Below are 17,855 nucleotides of genomic sequence, written 5' to 3' on the forward strand. Positions count from 1 at the left end.
CCAGACAGAAGCTGCAGATTGGGGAATAAGAACAGTCCAAAGCAATTTTGGACTTTGGGAACACAGGTTGTGCTGAAACAGGCTGAGAAAGAGAGCCTCTCCTCTTTTCCAGAGTGCCTGAGAGAGACAGACCTCTGCCATCCTGTCCAGCCCTGTTCATAAATTTAAATTGCAGTCGTGAAATCAGATGAAAACTCAGGTCATTCCTGTTCTTCTAAACTAATATAGGAAATAATCCATTTATCTTAAGGGGAAAAAAATTCTAATTCTGCTTCATAAGGATCTAATTGAGTTTTAAAGGTAAGGAGTGCTATGTTTATCCTGATATTTACCTTCTGCAGCAGATTATCTTTGTCCATGGGAATCCTAGAAAATCCTTGCCTCCTTTATTAAGGCCATGTCAGCAGAGATATGCAAAGGATCCCAGTGCCTTTTAAATCCCACCCAAGGCTCAAAATTGTCAGGGAAACGTCACCCAAGGTGCCAGAGGTTCACACCATCACGTTAAAAAATAAACATCAAGTGCATTTTCCCCTGCTGGGGGGTTGGATGATCTTTAAGGTCCCTTCCAACCCAAACCATTCCACGATCAGCAGCATCAACACCCAAAACACACCACAAGAAGGACATCCCAGGGAAGAACATATCAGGGAACCGATCAATTCCCAACAGGGCATTCCCAAAAAAAACCAACAATACCCAAACCTACTATTATTGCACCTCCAGGAAGCTTTGGAGAGCAGGGAGCAGCTCCCAGGGCAGGGACACACGGAGTCAGCTAATTGTGAGAGGAACTGCACAGGGATGGAGAGAGACAGCAGGGGGGGCAGAGCCCCCCACCCCCTCGCCCCTCATCCTTATGTCCTCCCCCCACCCACAAATCCCCACCCCCCAGACCTTCCAGGGGTTACCTTGACATTCAGCAACTCAATTGTGAAATGAAAAACCCAGTCCTCAAGACAGACCCTCCCCTCCAGATCCCCCTCACTCAGGCAAACAAAACCAGCAGGAAAGGTTTAAAAAAATAAAACTGCAAAATAAGGCCAAAAAAAAAATAAATATCATTTTCTGCTGTTGCTCAGAAGTAAGATCTTTTGTTTTCCTTCCCTGCATTTATCCCACTACCTTAATTCAATTACAACATTAAAATTATCACTGCACTATCACTTCCAGCACAACACCTGCCACCAGAATTTGGACAAGGAATTTTCTCTGGGACATGCAATTCCCAAATGGCCACTCACAGACCCCTTGCTGGGAGGGCTGCAGACCCCTGCCCAAAACCAACCCCCCCAAAAAAAAACACCTCACACATCCCCCTCAGTGCACAAAAGGGCAAAACAAGTTAATTTTTCCCCCAGAAGCACCGAAAGCTCCGGACACTCAGCACTCAGGGCTGGGGTGATTTTAAGTCCTCCTGGCCCCCCTGGGGTGGTTTTCATGGCAAACCCGGCCTCGCTGGGGGTAACAAATAAAACTCTGCCTCGGCAGAAAAACCCTTCTGGCTGCGGAGCAGCATTCCCAGCGGGATGAGGGATCTCCTGAGGCTGGAATTCAGAGGCCAGCGGGATGCACAGCTGGGAAAGAGCTTCACCAGGACCACGGCACCCACGGTCATCCCACGGGTGGGCGAGTGGGGCCCCACGGGCCGGCACAGCCCTGAGCCCTTCCCCATCCTCCTCCTCCTCCTGCACAAGGGACCGCGGGCAGAGCTGGGGACCCCGGACACCCCCCGGCCCCGCACGGGGACACCGGGTGCCACGACCCCCCTGCTGTGTCCCCGTCCTGCTCCCCCCGCCTCTGTCCTCCTGCAGAACCGGGGGTCTCCGTGACACAGGGACCCCCGGAGAGCTGGCACAGCAGCGGGCACACGCGTGTGCTGGGCACACACAGGTACTGCGATAAGGATACATCACACACACGACCTGTGTACACACACACGCTGTGCACACACACACCGTGCACACACACACACACGCTGTGCACACACTGTGCACACGCACACGACCTCTGCAGACACACACCCCGGGCACACACACGCACCGCGTGCGCAGACACACCATACACCGCGCACACACGCACAGTGCACGCACGCAGACACCACAGCGGACACACACCACGCACTCCAGCCCCCCTACACACACACACACACACGGTGCGTGTGCAGGCGCCGCGCGCACAATCCCCCCCGCCCCCCTCCCCGCGCACACGCAGGCAGCGCGCGCGCGCACACACACACACACACGCACACTCGGGGTGCGGGTGCGGGCGCACCTCGCGCGCACAACCCGCGAACACACGCACCGAGACGCCGTTTGCACGCGCAGCGGCACCGCCGGCACGCGCGCAGGGACCGCGGCGTGCGGGAGCACGGGGCGCGCGCACACCCAGAGGGTGCACACACGCACAGAGGGTGCACACGCACCCAGAGGGTACACACACGCACACACACGCACACACACGCACCCCCGCTCCCGCGCTCACTTACCCGCCCGCCGAGAGCGCGCGCGCGCGCGCGGCCGCCCCCGCGCTTTCGGCGTCCGCCGCCCTCACGCCGGGCCCCTCCGCAGCCGCAGCCGCCGCCCCCGCTCCCCTCTCCGGTGCGGCACCCGGGGCCCGGCCCCGCTCCCGGCCCCGCTCCCGGCCCCGCTCCGCGCCTCCCGCCCCGCTCCCGCTCCGGGCCCGCCGCCCCCCCCCCCCCGCCCCGCGTCCCCCCCCCACCACGGGGCCCCGCCCACAACACTGTAGTAAGTTCCCATTGGCTGAGCGGGAGGGGCGGGGCGCTGGGGCAGCGCTGCTATTGGCGGGCGGGGGGCAGCGCGCGGCTGGCGGGGAGGGCGGGGGGAGCGGGCGCGCGCCCCCTCATCGCTCCCCCCCCCCCCGCGTTCTCCGCTCCCCTCACGGAGCCGCCGCGGCCCCGCGAACGAAAACCCGCGAAAACCCGCAAAAACCCGCAAAAACCCCGCACCGGCAGCCCTGCCCTCCGGCGGGGGGAGCGAGGAAGGCGGCGGGGGGAGCGGGAAGGAAGAAGCCGCGCTCACCCGGCGCCTCCTGCTGAGGGCGGGAGGGCCCGGCCCGCCGGGAGCCGCTCTCGCCTCCCGCCCTGACCTAGATTCCCCGCACGGTTCTCTGCCTGCCACAGAAAGTTGTGGCCCAGCTCCGAAGGGAGGACCCGAGAGAACGCGGAGGGTGCGTGTGTGTGTGCGGGGCGGGTGTTTCTTTATTTGTTTTTAAACATCCAGCCGTGAGGAACCGACCGGGCCCTGGCGACGATGGGGATGCGCCTGGTCAGCAAGAAACCCCCCCCCAGCACCGCCCGGAGGAACGGGAGCAGCCGCACACCCCGCAGGGCAGACCCAGCCGCTCGGAAGCTGCGCCCCGGAGCGGCCTTTCCTCACCCACAGCCAGCGCGTAAGATATTTTGGTCAGCCAGAGCTGCCCAGCTCTTCCCGCTGCGCTCACCTGAGCAAAACGCTGCCCAGCTTCTCATCAGGGCTTGCACGGGGCTGCTACCAGCCCGACCAGCTCCATGTTTACAAATATTTACGCGTCCCCGAAACACTGGTGGCACCGAGGCCTCCCTGTTTGCCTCCTGAAGAGAACTGAGCAATCAGGCACGTTATTTTTGCACGAAGAGCAACCACCCTGCCTCTTCATCAGTGGATAGTACCCTGGGCTGATGTGCACCTGGCTGGGACAGCTCCATCCTCATGCTGACACCCTCACTGACACAGCCCAGGCACTACGGGCACTGGTGCTAAAGTGAGAGCCCAACAAACCCCATTTTTCTGGAAAATGAAACACACTTCTCACAGCTATTTACCCCTTTTTTCTCCATAAGCCTTGAACACCAGGTGTTAGACAAAGCATATGGAACGGGGCAGCTCCCCCCCTTGTCTGGGAAGGTAGATTTAGGTTGGAGATGAGGAGGAAATTCTTGGGTGTGAGGGTGGTGAGAGCCTGGCCCAGGCTGCCCAGGGAAGCTGTGGCTGCCCCAGCCCTGGCAGTGTTGAAGGGCAGGTTGGATGGGGCTTGGAGCAACCTGGGCTGGTGGGAGGTGTCCCTGCCCATGCAGGGGGTTGGCACTGGATGGTCTTTCAGGTCCCTTCCAACCCAAACCATTCCATTATTCTATTCTTTTCCTATTATTTAGAGGGAAGAGAGCTATTTTCACCTTATATCTGGATTATCTGGATGTTTCATTGGACTCAGAGGAGCACGTATGATTCAAAGACGCAGGCTGGGAAAGGTCTGGCAGCTTCAAGTTGCCTGCTCCTACACCAAGGATGGGCAGCTCCCCTGAAACATGCCCTGAGGCTCTGACTTCACTCCCCAGGGCATTAAATTAATACATTTTAATAGCCTGGGCTGTGAAGAGAGGAGGCTCAGATGTTTGGTGCTGACCCACCACATTAACTGCTGCCTTTGCTACTGCTCAGCTGCTGAAAACAGACTGTGTCAGAGGAGAAACAGCTCCAAAGGGCTTGGAAGGATAAAATCACTGAGCAAAGAAGCCACGATTTTTGGATGCAAAGGGTTGGCAACAGCTCCTTGTAATGAAAAGAAAACCAGGGAGACAGAACCACCCTGCTTTGTGACAACACACCCACCACGGGCAGATTGCAGATGACACAGAGATGAGACCAGGGCAAGGCAAACTTTGCATCCAAACAGCGATTTAACACCCGGCAGCACGTCATCCAGCAGATCACCAGATGATCCCCAACTCCATCTGCCAGTATCTGAGCACAGGGAGCAGCAGCTCCTCTCTCTTTTTGAGCCATTCTTGCCCAGGTGAAGCATTTCTCCACAGGGAGCACCAGCCCAAGCTGCTGTACGTGCAGGCAAAGGACCCTGTCACCTCCTCAGACCCCAAATGCCTGAAGGTTTGAACAGCAGGAGAAACCCAAAAGCAGGGGAGTCAGCAGACATGACAAGAGGTGTGTGGTCTTTGCTATGAGAGTGTCTTGAAAATGTTCTTCTGGCACAGTGTGATTTGAACCTAGGCCAAAGTTATCCATTTGTAGGGAGCAAAAAAGGGAAAAAAGACCAAAAAAGCCAACCCAAACCCAACACTCTTCTGCATATGGAAATAACACCAGACTTCTGTAAATTGCTGGCTTTGCTCCTAACCTTTTCCTTCCTCCACAGACCCAAAGTGACCTCTGAAATCCCATAGGAAGTAATGGAAATTTCCTAAATTCTTCCCCATAAGAACAGCTTGCCCCGTGCCAAGCCCAGATTGCAAATATTTAAAGAACTCTCCCAGTCAGAGCTGCTTTAAGTCGCTTTATAGGAGTCAGAGATGGAGAATTATTTCAATAAATCAGGATTTCTTGGTATTCAGCTGCTGGATATAGGAATAAGGGGAGGAATTATATTCATTTTAGGCATGTGTTTGTGATCTTTAAGGCCAAAGCTGTTCATTGCAAGCTGAGAGGCCAGTGCTGAGAGCCCAGATCCCAATGGACTCAGTGCAAATCAACTGGGTCACAACAGAGCACGATGCCAAACCCTCCCCTCTGCCTGTTTAAAGCTAGCAAGTGGCTCAGAATGACACACCTGACCATCTAGACAGTAGATTAAATCAAGCTCAAGTAAGTTCTTCATTAAAAAAAACCCTTTGTCAGGTGATCCAGCTCTCTGCAAGGCCCTGCAGGGTGCACTGCTGGGAGGATCTGTTGTGAAACAGGGCTCCCCATTTACACCAGTGTGGGTGAACCTGGTGCCTGGAGCATTCCTGGCACAGATCAATGGCACAGGGCTCTCCTCACCCTGAGGAGCTCCTCTAGGTGAGGAATTCCCAACCTAAACAAAGGAGCCATCCCACTGGGATCAGTGCATCCCTCCCCCAAAGCAAGCAGGGTGGAAGGTGAAGAGAAATACTCAGGATTACACCAAGTTGTAGGGAAACAAAGGAACTCAGCTGGTCAACTGAATCATTTAGCCACTCCTGCTCTACACAAGCTGGTTTGGTCTGAATTACACAGACCGTTTGTACACACACAATAGGCACAGTCCATTTTTGTGCCACATTCCCACATTTTGTGAGCAAGTGCCAGTCTCCAGAGCAGCAGCAGCCATTTCACAAGAGCAAACAAGGTGGGAAGAGAGCAGGTGGCTCAGTTTTGCCAGCTACTGGCCCTCTGCCCTTGGCTCCTCTTCCCAGATTTACTGTCACCACCAGAGCTGCTGTGGCTGGGAGCAGAAAGGCAGGATGAGGTGTAAAGGAAACCTCCCTTCAGCTTCACCAGCCTCATTTCACTGGAAAATGTTGATCCAGAAAGAAAGATATTTCAGGTAAATTATTTACCTAGAAGGAAGGGATGCTCCAGCTACCCTCTGCTTCTCCTGTGCTCCCTTCAGCACAGGGAGTGGCAGGCGCAGCAGAATCCACTGCCAGAAAAAGCCTCTGATGGGCCAAATTCAAACTCCAGACATTTTCCCAAAGAACTAGAACACGCTGCACTGCTACATGTTGGATGAGAAGCTCAACGTGACCCAGCACCATGTGCTGGAGCCCAGAACCCACCCGTGTCCTGGGCTGCATCCCCAGCAGCGTGGGCAGCAGGGCCAGGGAGGGGATTGTCCCCTCTGCTCTGCTCTGGGGAGACCCCCTGGAGAGCTGTGTCCAGCTCTGGAGCCCCCAACACAAGAAGGACATGGAGCTGCTGGAGAGAGTCCAGAGGAGCCACAGAGATGATCCAAGGGCTGGAGCAGCTCTGCTCTGGAGACAGGCTGGGAGAGTTGGGGTGTTCAGCCTGGAGAAGAGAAGGCTCCAGGGAGACCTTAGAGCACCTTCCAGTGCCTGAAGGGGCTCCAGGAAAGCTGGGGAGGGGCTTGGGACAAGGGCAGGGAGGGAGAGAACAAGGGGGATGGATGAAAACTGGCAGAGGGGAGATGGAGGTTGGACATGAGGAGGAAATTCTTGGGTGTGAGGGTGGTGAGAGCCTGGCCCAGGTTGCCCAGGGAAGCTGTGGCTGCCCCATCCCTGGCAGTGTTGAAGGGCAGGTTGGATGGGGCTTGGAGCAGCCTGAGCTGGTGGGAGGTGTCCCTGCCCATGCAGCAGGGTTGGAACTGGGTGATCTTTAAGGTCCTTCCAACCCAAAGCACCCTAACGTTCTAAACAGCCCAAGCAATGGACTGACCCATGGGAAGAGCCATCACAAGACCCCGACAGCCCAGCAGCACGCTGAGCTCCACCAGATCATGAGCTCTCCCCCATTTCAACCATTTCCCAGTTTCCCAATCCCTACCAGCCTCAGTGAAGCCACAACTAAAACCAGAGGAGCTTTTTCCACCCCCTGCCCCTCGTTAATAAATTCCAGGAGACTTTGCTGGAAACCTCTCTGTTGGGGCAGCAGGGGGAAGTTCAAGCCCTCGTGCCAACCTCCTGGCCCGAACACGAGCAGCCAGCTTGGCCAGGGACACAGCTGTCACTTCAGCAGGGGACAAGCTCAGCTATGCAGCCTTGGTTGAAATAAACCCAAAAATAACAGTTATTGCCACCGAGGGAGCAGCACTGAGGCAGGGAGGCTGAAAAGCCCTGCCACAAACAAAGGATGTCAGGGGCTGATTTACTCCTTGCAGGGATGAGAAGTCAAACTGCAGAGAGGAGAAGCTCTGGTCTATTTAAATGATCCCAGGGAGGGTTGTTGGTGTTTTTTTTTGAGCTGCAGCTTCTCCCCAGAAAGGCACCAATGAAGTTAAGGTTTCACAAGGGGCTGGTGAGGTGCAAATTTGGCTCCACGCTGTTATGTTCTCAGTTTGGGCAAAGAGCATCTCTTGGCTTCAAAAAAATACTCGGAGATCTTTGGTTCAGGGAAAGAAGGTTTCAGGATCAGGGTTTATTTAGGACCCGGGTGTACCTAGGAGTAATGTAGAGCTAAGTCCTTGGCAGAGAGCCCTCCAGTCTGTACTAACACATCACCTGTAACCCAAAGGCCAGGCAGCAAATTCAGCCCAGCTGTGAATGCAGCTTCAGACAAGTGACAGCAGCTCCACATCAGCCAGGGACAGCTGGCAAGGACTAACACTGTTTTAATCCAGAAGAGAAGGCTCCAGAGAGACCTTAGAGCACCTTCCAGTGCCTGAAGGGGCTCCAGGAAAGCTGGGGAGGGGCTTGGGACAAGGGCAGGGAGTGACAGGATGAGGGGGATGGATTAAAACTGGCAGAGGGGAGATGGAGGTTGGAGATGAGGAGGAAATTTTTCCCTGTGAGGGTGGTGAGATCTAGATGATCTTTAAGGTCCCTTCCCACCCAAATCAGTCTGAGATTCTATGATATAGAGAGCAAATACAACTTCTGAACTGAGCACAGGTACCTTGTTTCCTCCAGAAATAAGATCTGAAGCTCCTCACCACCTTGTGCAGTGCTGTTTCCCCTTCCTGCTCTCTCCTTGGACCTTGCAGGGTTTGTCTTAAGCTACTAACTGGATCAGACTCATCACCCCGAGTCCTTCCTACAGATGATCCCACCACCTAATGCAGCCCAGCCCAAGTCTGCTGAGAGAGGCATTTCTGCAGGTGCACAATGATTAATTGGTGCACATTTCCATACCACAAATTAAAACAAAAAAAAGGCTCCTCAGCTTGGTTGAAATGCAGAATATTAACCTTTGAAACTGGCAGTCATGCATACCAGCTTCACAAAGATTAATATCAATAGGACAAAAATCCCATAGGATAGAATCCAGTTGCTGCCAGTTTTCCTGGCATATTACAAAATAAGGCATTTTGGGGCTTTATTTAAGGTCCTGTCTTTCCATGCTCATCTTTCCAAAGGATACCCAAAGCTGCTCAGATGTACAGGCAGAATCCAAGTGCTGGGGGAAGGGAGAGAGGGAGGAATGGAGAAGTTGAAGAGGAAAACTGTGGGTATGGATGGAGATGGGGAGGAGAGGGCAGGAAGCTGAGCTGTTGTCACCATTAAGTGCCCAGAGCCACCCGGGGTGGAAAGGGTTTCTTACTGAAATAAATAATCCAGCTCTGTTAGTGCAGTGTGTTCTGCAGGGCCACAAAGGCTGCAAGTCACCGTGGTGCAGGCAGTAAATCTTGGGAGCAAGAGACACACAGAAAGAGCTCTGGGATGCACACCAGGCAGATCCCAGCCCTGCCTTCACCACAGGCTGCACCAGAAAGGAGCTAATAATCATTAAGCTGCCATCTTTTCTTTCTAATTATTTGTCTCCCCAGCAGGGTTCCTCCAACCATCAAGTGAAGGGGAAGCAAGTCTCAAAGGAGGGACTGTTTTGAAGAGGGTTTGCAGCTGCCACCACATGAATGGCTCTCCAAGAACAGTAGCAACTGCTGCAAGCTGCCCAGGGAGCTGGGACGAAAGCATCTCTGTTTAGGCTGGTTTTCAATGTTGGTTTTTAGGTCAACTAAAACAGCTTTTCTTATGCAACAAGAGGTGCAGAAAGCTCCCTTGCTTTTGAGGCTGTGTGTTGTTGGGTGTTTTTTACTTTCACTTAATGAGATGGTAATTCAGAAGGCAGCACTGCTGTTTTAAAGACAATGAGAAAGTATTTCACTGCCTAAAGTGAAACCACTGAGCTAAGCCAGCCCTAGAACTTGACACCACTTGGGATTGTGATGGTTTCTTCTAAAGGGGTGGGACAAGGGCAAGAGATTCCCCACGACCTCCCTGCCAGGAGAGGTTCAAAGCTGAAATCCTCACTGAAAAGGGAAAAGCAGGAGACATTTGTTCTTTCCCTTTGAGCTCTGTGTGAATCAGAATGAAGGGGAGACCCGAGTTCACAAGACAAGAGCTGCTCCACAGCTCCACGAAGCAAGGTCCTTCTCAGGGAGATTCGCGAATTAAGGGACTGAAGGGAACAAATTTCCTGCTCAGGTGAACGTCGGGATCACACCACGTGGCTCCCAACATCACCAACACAGAACCACAGAGTGGTGGGGTTGGAAGGGACCTCTGGAGATCACCCAGTCCAACCCCCCTGCCAGAGCAGGATCCCCTAGAGCAGATCCCACAGGAACACATCCAGGTGGGTTGGGAATGTCTCCAGGGATGGAGACTCCACAACCTCCCTGGGCAGCCTGGCCCAGGGCTCTGTCACCCTCACAGTCAAGAAGTATTTTCTCAAATTTAGGTTCCACCTCCTGTGCTCCAGTTTGTGCCCATTGCCCCTTGTCCTGTCACTGGGCACCACAGAGAAGAGTCTGTCCCATCCTCCTGACACCCCTGTAGATATTGACCAGCACTGATCAGATCCCCCCTCAGCCTCCTCCTCTCCAGCTGAGCAGCCCCAGCTCTCCCAGCCTCTCCTCACAGGCAGATGCTCCAGTCCCCTCAGCACCTCAGTGGCCCCAACACCAGCGTGTGGACAGACACAGCTTGTGAAAAGACCCCCTGCTCCTACCACCCCCTGCTCCTACCACCCCCTTCCCCACAAAGCTCTCAACATTTTCACATTTTTCAGCCATGACCTCACTTGGGATTTCTTGACAGGCTTTCAATCATGGCAACAGATGTGAATCCTAGCTTGAAGGTCAAGAGCTCAGCCTCAGACACCACGGGCTCCTGCTGCACTTGCCTCTTCAGCATTTTTCTCCACAGTGTCTGCCCTCCAGCTTCCTGCAGCCTGTCCCTCATGGAAGCTGCTGCTGTGCTGCTGGCAGGACTGATGCCCAATGCTTTTATCAGGCCAGGAGAGGAGATTCACTTACTCCAGCTCCTCTGCATTTTATGTTTACCTAAGAGATAAGCCAGGCTTAAAGATGGAAAGGCAACCTGAGCCTGCTGATTTCCCTGTTGGGTGAAGGTCAGGGCTGTCCCTGATCCACTGAAACTGGACCACATCACCTTTACCTTTACCATCACTAACAAGGTACCACATAGCTTGCTTTGCTTGCTGACCAAGATGAATACCAGGTATTCAGCAAGCAGCAAATTTCATCTCATATCAGGGTCAAAACCCCAAAAGCTTGTAATAAGCAGAACCACTGAAATCATAGAACCCCAGACTGGTTTGGGTTGGAAGGGACCTTAAAGATCATCCAGTCCCACCCCCCTGCATGGGCAGGGACACCTCCCACCAGCCCAGGCTGCTCCAAGCCCCATCCAACCTGCCCTTCAACACTGCCAGGGATGGGGCAGCCACAGCTTCCCTGGGCAGCCTGGGCCAGGCTCTCACCTCCCTCACACCCAAGAATTTCCTCCTCATGTCCAACCTCCATCTCCCCTCTGCCAGTTTTCATCCATCCCCCTTGTCCTCTCCCTCCCTGCCCTTGTCCCAAGTCCCTCCCCAGCTTTCCTGGAGCCCCTTCAGGCACTGGAAGATCCTGCTGCTTCTCAGCTCATCCAGGACACTCTGGCACAGCTCCAGCCACTGCACTGGCCCAGGCCTGCCTCCTGCTAGCCCAACTCCAAGCAAGCACTTGCATTTTGCTCCCAAAGTGACCTCCCAACCAGCACATCCTGCAGTTACACCTTCTGAGGAGTTTTATCCTGCTGGGTGTTTGGTGGGGACGGGAGCTCAGCACCTCCAAGCAAGGCAGGTTCTCTAGTTAATTAATGATCCTTCTTTTAGAGCCTCGACAGCAAAGAACCACTCATTCAGAGCAGGAGACAGCTGCTCTGCTTCCAAATATAGTGCTGCACTTAGTTCTGTGTAAGAACAGGTTTATGCTTGGATTTGATTCATCTCACCTGCCCTCCCCTGTGAGGCATCATATAATGATGCTGAGTTTAAGAATAAAGCAATTTGCTCCCAGCACCTTCCTCTGCTTTCCCTTCAAGTCTTTCAGCAGTGACTGGCAGCACATCGAGCACTTGGGCAGGGAGCTGAGCTGCTCTAAACAGGCTCAGAAAAGGAGCAGATATGGCTGGGGAGGGGGTGGAGATGGATGGGAAAGAGGAGGATTCTTTAAATAATAATAATAATAATAATTTTAAAAGTCGGTTACAAACTTGGAAAGTTTCCAGAGACAGCAACCTCAGTGCAAAGGCATCACTGCACCCAGAGAACCAGCTTTACCATGCACAGCCCTTCCTTTCCCCCACCCTGAGCACACACACCTTAATTCCAGAGAATTTCATACACAAACAGCACCTCAGAGCCAGGCTCAGGCACCAAAACCCTGCTGGGAATCCATGAGAATCCACTCCCCAGGACAATGATCCCCCTGTGCCCAGCAGGATCTTTGTCTGCTCTGCTCAGACCTCATCTGGAGTGCTGTGTCCAGTTCTGGTGCCCTCAGCACAAGAAAGATCTGTTGGAGAGGGTCCAGAGAAGGGCCACCAAGATGATCCTTGGGCTGGAGCAGCTCTGCTCTGGAGACAGGCTGGGAGAGTTGGGGCGTTCAGCCTGGAGAAGAGAAGGCTCCAGGGAGACCTTAGAGCACCTTCCAGGGCCTGAAGGGGCTCCAGGAAAGCTGGGGAGGGGCTTGGGACAAGGGGGGATGATTTTAAACTGAGAGAGGGGAGATTGAGTTTAGATATTAAGAAGAAATTCTTCACTCTAAGGGTGGTGAGGAACTGGGATGGGTTGCCCAGGGAGGTCGTTGATGCCCCACCCCTGGAGGTTTTTAAGGCCAGGTTGGACAAGGTTTTGTGCAGCCTGGGCTGGTGGGAGGTGTCCCTGCCCAGGCAGGGGGGTTGGAACTGGATGATCTTTAAGGTTCTTTCCAACCTTCACGATTCTATGATTTGTGAAGACAAGCTGCAACAACAAGTGCCCAGTGCACTTCCCCGAGCTCGACGAGCATTTCCCCTCTTCTCCTGCCAGCAGGGCCCCAGGCTCTGCTCCCTGCCTTGCAAAGCCCCACACATCTGCAGCCCTGCCAAGGGGAAGCCAGCCCAGCCTCCAGGGAGTCCCTTACACAACCACAGCCCTGATTTACCATCAACAGCTGCTGCTGGGGAGAAACAGGGCGTATTGCTTCCCACTACCAAGAACATTTTCACTTCTACTTGCTGGCACTTGGTGTGCTTTTATCACCAGGCCAGCACTCTCCAGTCCAGCTTCACCAGAAAAGCTACTTCTGGGGACTTTTTCCTGTTGGAAACAGCTGTACAAAGTGCTTTTCAATATCTGAAACCTGTTGGAAACACCTGTACAAAGTGCTTTTCAATATCTGAAACCTTCACACACACACAGAGGAGATAAATCCCACGTTTTGATAAACAATCAATCCTCCAGGATTAAGACGTTAATTTAAGACAGAATAAACAGGTCAGTTTGTTATTTAAGCCCAAGCAACCGGTTTCAGCTGTTTTCCCCTCACGGATCTCAGGCAGCAGGTACTTACCCAGAGATGAGGCAGCCGGGCAGAGCACGAAGGCAAAGCACCAAAATCCATCGTGGGGCAGCACAGAGAGGAGAAAGGAGAAGAGGCACTGGTTAATAACAGTTCCAGCTAAACACGAAAAAAAAACCCCAAGTACCCGCCAGAAAAACCCCCTCCCACAGCCCCCAAACCAAGTGCTCACTCTCGTGCTTCCACCTCAGGGAACTTTGGTGCCACCTCTTCCCAGAGCTGAAGGTGGAACCGGACGCTCACGTTGAGCCGCTTCTTAGACACGTCAACACCAGGTGGGGAAGGGAAAATATTGTAAAAATAAGGAAATAAAAATGAGCTGTCATGACTTAAAGCTGATAATGGAGCCGGGGGGGGGGGCTGTGCCTGCAGCCCCAGGCAGGCTCCTGGGGGGGACACAGCAGGGCTGGGCACCTCAGATGCTGAGCACAGTGCCCAGGCTGAAGGGAACCTCTGCTGCTGCCTCTCCAGCTCCTCTGACCTCGGATCCTGAGCACAGTGCCCAGGCTGAAGGGAACCTCTGCTTCTGCCTGTCCAGCTCCTCTGACCTCGGATCCTGAGCACAGTGCCCAGGCTGAAGGGAACCTCTGCTTCTGCCTGTCCAGCTCCTCTGACCTTGCATAACTCCTGCAAACTTCTGCAGGGATGGGCACAGCCCGGAGCCTCCTGCTCCCAAGGGCTCCAACTGAGCCCTCTAGTGGGCTGTAACCAGCCAACAAAACACCCACAGACTTAATTTAATTAACGCTCTGCCAGAGGCCTCTAAACCCTAATCCTCTCAACAAAAGGATCATTAACTAAATGAAGAGATTCAGGGGCTGTGTGAGGGCCTCGGGCACACGCCGGGGCTCCGGGGGGTCCCCAAATCCTGCCCAGATCCTTGTCCCACTCCACAGCCCCCCTGAGGACCCGTGGGGCACTCGTGGCACGCAGGGAAATCCAATCCAGACTGCTCCCCAGCCACCCTGTCACACTGAGGAGACAGGCACAGACCTGCACCCATCCTCTGGAATGTCATCTCCAGCGAGACTGAAACCAAAACTGCTGAACCAGCAAAGGATCCAGCTGGAGAGCTGGTTGGGTTGAAGTGTTATTATCTGCTGCTGGCAGTTGCTTGGCAAGCAGGTGAGGAAGAGCTCTCCTTGCAAGAGGCAGCCTCAGTTCTCCAACCAAAGGCAGGGAAAACCTCCCCATCTCACCCAGCCCTGCCAGCATCAACTGCAGGATGGGTTTTCCTCCCTGGAGACAGTGGGGTTGTCCTGGTTTGAGCCAGGACAGGGGTGTACGTTGGCAGGTGAGGTTACAGCATGCAGGGTGCAGCCCAGCGAGGTGAAGTCAAGGCAAAGCCTTTGAAGGCAAAGGTTCCTCACCCATGAGCTTCACCCCAACGAGACAGGGATGGAGATCTGGGCTGGCCCTTTGCAGGTGGCTCTCTTGGAAAGCCACCTCCAGCTCCTGAGCCACACAGAGGAGCTGCAAGGAGCACATCAACGGGACTACTCATTAGTATGGAGAACAGGAGCAGAGGAGAGCTTAATTAGAGGGCAGGGATCGTTCCCTCTGGGCTGGGATGTCACGGGCAGCCTCCTGCTGCCCCACAGGACTGATGTTCCTCAGCACCACCCACAGCCAGGGCTGCCTGTGCCACCTGCAGAGCCCCTGCTCAGCAGGATCCTGGCTGGGGCTCTGCAAGGAGAACCCAAACCAAGGAGGGCTTCAGGCCTTGCTTGCAAAGAGCTCCTCTTGCTGAGCAGCAGCCTGCACAGGTCTCTCTGGACATGCTACCCACAGGTCCCCTGACTTTAGTGCTCTGTGTGAACACCCCAGTCTCATCAGCAGCTTCTGAAGCTCAAATCTGAGCTCCAGCTGTGGTGTTCACCAGGGCAGAGGCTGCAGAAGCCCTGGTGGAGCAGGTTCCTACCCCAGAGGCTGCCACAGCCCAGGTCAGGGCTTTTGGGGTGGCCAGGAGGTCCTTCAGCACAGCACCCATCCCCAGACCAACACAGCCCTCCCTGGAGGGACCTCAGCCCTCCAAGGCACCAGCCAAGCCCCCAGCAGACCCTGGGTGTTTGGGTTTGTCTGCTGGGAAGCATCCGCAGAGGTCCCCATTTCCACTAAGTGCCTTTTGCCCCTGCCCTGTCCCTGCAGCCCCTCAGGACGTGTCTCCAGGACAGAGCTGGCACATCCTGGAGTCCTCCTCACCTGACCACGCAGGAACAACTGTTCCCATGGTTCATGAGGCCTCCCTGCTCTGACCTGGGGCAGTTTTCAGCAGCCACAGAAAAAGCATTCCTCTCCACGTTCACCTCCTGGAATAAATCCCACGAGCTCCCATCTCCCCAGCCCAGGCAAGAACACAGATGGTCGCAGAGATTAAAACATACAGAGAATTAACCACCCCGTGCAAATTGAGCTCCTTCATCCAGCCCAGAGCTGCCAGGTGGTTGGAGGTGCAGCACTGGGATGTGATCATCACGGCTTGCTGAGCTCTGATAACAGCCTCATATCAACCAGAGCAGGGAGCCAGAAAGCCAAGACGTTTGCAGGGGAGGCAAGATGCAAACTGCCAGAGCCAGGCAGCTGCCAGAACCACATCTGCCTCCTGCTCCAGCAGCAGGGAGGGGAAAGAAAAATAGCAACAGGAGTCAAAAAAAGCCTGGCCAGAAGCACAGAGCCATCCTGGGATGTCTCGTGTCTTCCCACCAAAAGGCAGCTCAGGTGGATCGACCCTGACATGAGGCATCTGCAGCTCTGGATGCTGCCCTGATGGCACCCACGGGCAGGCAGGGACACCCAGCCCAGCCCTGCTGCCTTTCCTGGAAGTCTTGGCACTGGCTGAGGAACAGGATCTGTCAGCACAGGGGGAGGATCCGACCATCACATGGGGCCAAGTGACCTTCCCAAGAAAGGCCAGGATTTCTCCAGGGAGGAACTGCACCCCAGACCCACCAGCAACAGCTTGAAACTTTCTTTTCCTTTGCTCAAAACCAGGGGAAAAATAAATCTGAAAGGAGTGGATTTCTTGCTCAGCCACATCCCAGCTGCCAGCTGGTATTTTAAGGGCCAGCTTTCAAGCTGGGTGATGACACAGACGATGGTGTTTGCTATTAAAAGCCTCCACTCTGCACACCAGGAAATCCCCCAGCAGATCTGACCCCATCTGCCAGCCCCAGCTCCTCACAGCTGCAGACTGGCTGAGCCCAACCATAAGTTCCTGTTTGATAGGGACCCCCAAGGCAAGGAATCATGGAATCACCTTGTTTGGAACAGACCTTCAAGATCAAGTCCAACCATCACAGAATCCCAGACTGGTTTGGGTTGGAAGGGACCTTAAAGATCATCCAGTCCCAACCCCCTGCATGGGCAGGGACACCTCCCACCAGCCCAGGTTGCTCCAAGCCCCATCCAACCTGCCCTTCAACACTGCCAGGGATGGGGCAGCCACAGCTTCCCTGGGCAACCTGGGCCAGGCTCTCACCACCCTCACACCCAAGAATTCCCTCCTCATGTCCAACCTCCATCTCCCCTCTGCCAGTTTTAATCCATCCCCCTTGTCCTCTCCCTCCCTGCCCTTGTCCCAAGCCCCTCCCCAGCTTTCCTGGAGCCCCTTCAGGCCCTGGAAGGTGCTCTAAGGTCTCCCTGGAGCCTTCTCTTCTCCAGGCTGAACACCCAGCTCTAAGATAAAAGGCATCCACACATCAGATAAGGTAACACCCTGGCCACAATGATGCTCCAAGCCCTCAGTCCACCCCAGCTCCCACCCACACCGAGCACTGACGCTGGGCTCTCCAGGCTGCAAACAAGCTCAGAGTTCCCTGTGTCTTCCACCCCTGCCACACACTGGCTTGTTTGCAAGCACCTCCAGGGTGGCTTTAATGCCACTGCAGTCAGAGCTCAGTCACTCCCAAGCTCCCTGCTCACACCCCCTTGCTCCAATCCAGCTCAGGTCAACCGTGGCCAGATGTAATTACCTACATGAAAGGAGCTCAAACCACCTCCAACAACAGGATGTATTTGTGCCACCAGGCCAGGGCTCCTCCTCCTTTTCTGCCACTTCCCAGGGTGCCAAAACTTGCCTCACATCAATTGGACCAACAAGAACTAAACCTCTTTCCTTGCCCCCAGACCCAGCTTTCCCAGGAACAGCAGGGAAAGGTGGGTTCCTCAGTCACCTATTTCCAACCAGGCCAGGAGAACATTTTCACAGGATCCCTTCATTTGAACAGCACCCAGGGCATCGGTGGCTTTAGCTGTGTTGGCCAAAGGCCTTGGGATGAGCAAATGGAGGTGGAGAGGGCAGGCCCTGCACCCCACAACACTGCCCAGGGGGCTGGCACTGTGCTGTCCTTGGGTCTGCACCCAGCGTGGGGCTGGGGTGGCCCCCAGCAGCCCCCACATCCTCCTGGTGCCCCTTCCCAGCTGCCTTAGCATTGTGGAATGGCTAAGGATGGAAGGGACCTTAAAGATTCCTTCCCCTTTCAGGAGGTTTGGCACCTTCAGCTGCGTTGTCACCTCAAATTAGCTGCTCACATTTCACAGAGTATCGATAGAATCACAGAATCCCAGGCTGGTTTGGG

General features: G+C 54.6%; 1 protein-coding gene and 1 long non-coding RNA gene across 39 annotated transcripts in view; one reads left to right on the forward strand and one right to left on the reverse strand.

Moving 5' to 3' along the window:
• The window catches only part of EPB41 (erythrocyte membrane protein band 4.1), a 98,950-nt gene that overhangs the window by 76,132 nt on the left and 4,963 nt on the right, over positions 1–17,855 (reverse strand). For 7 of the 36 annotated variants that reach the window (XM_051637772.1, XM_051637773.1, XM_051637770.1 and 4 more), the window contains exon 1: positions 13,270–13,378. The exons of 2 other annotated variants lie outside the window; for them this stretch is intronic. The gene's annotated coding sequence lies outside the window, so the exon portion shown is untranslated. Of the gene's footprint in view, positions 1–2,488; positions 2,580–13,134; positions 13,206–13,269; positions 13,385–17,855 lie in introns of those variants that run through there. 27 more of the 36 variants (XM_051637784.1, XM_051637778.1, XM_051637777.1 and 24 more) reach the window with 12 other exon arrangements.
• On the forward strand, positions 2,908–9,629 carry LOC127393141 (uncharacterized). Of its 3 annotated transcripts, none has more exons than XR_007891400.1 (3): positions 2,908–3,411; positions 4,154–4,940; positions 9,196–9,629. It is a non-coding gene; the product is annotated as an uncharacterized LOC127393141 (long non-coding RNA). The 3 variants fall into 3 exon arrangements; XR_007891401.1 differs by having other exon boundaries at positions 9,199–9,629; XR_007891402.1 differs by having other exon boundaries at positions 2,908–3,189.

This window comes from Apus apus, chromosome 21 (genome assembly GCF_020740795.1).
Source record: "Apus apus isolate bApuApu2 chromosome 21, bApuApu2.pri.cur, whole genome shotgun sequence".
NCBI classification, from domain to species: Eukaryota; Metazoa; Chordata; class Aves; order Apodiformes; family Apodidae; genus Apus; species Apus apus.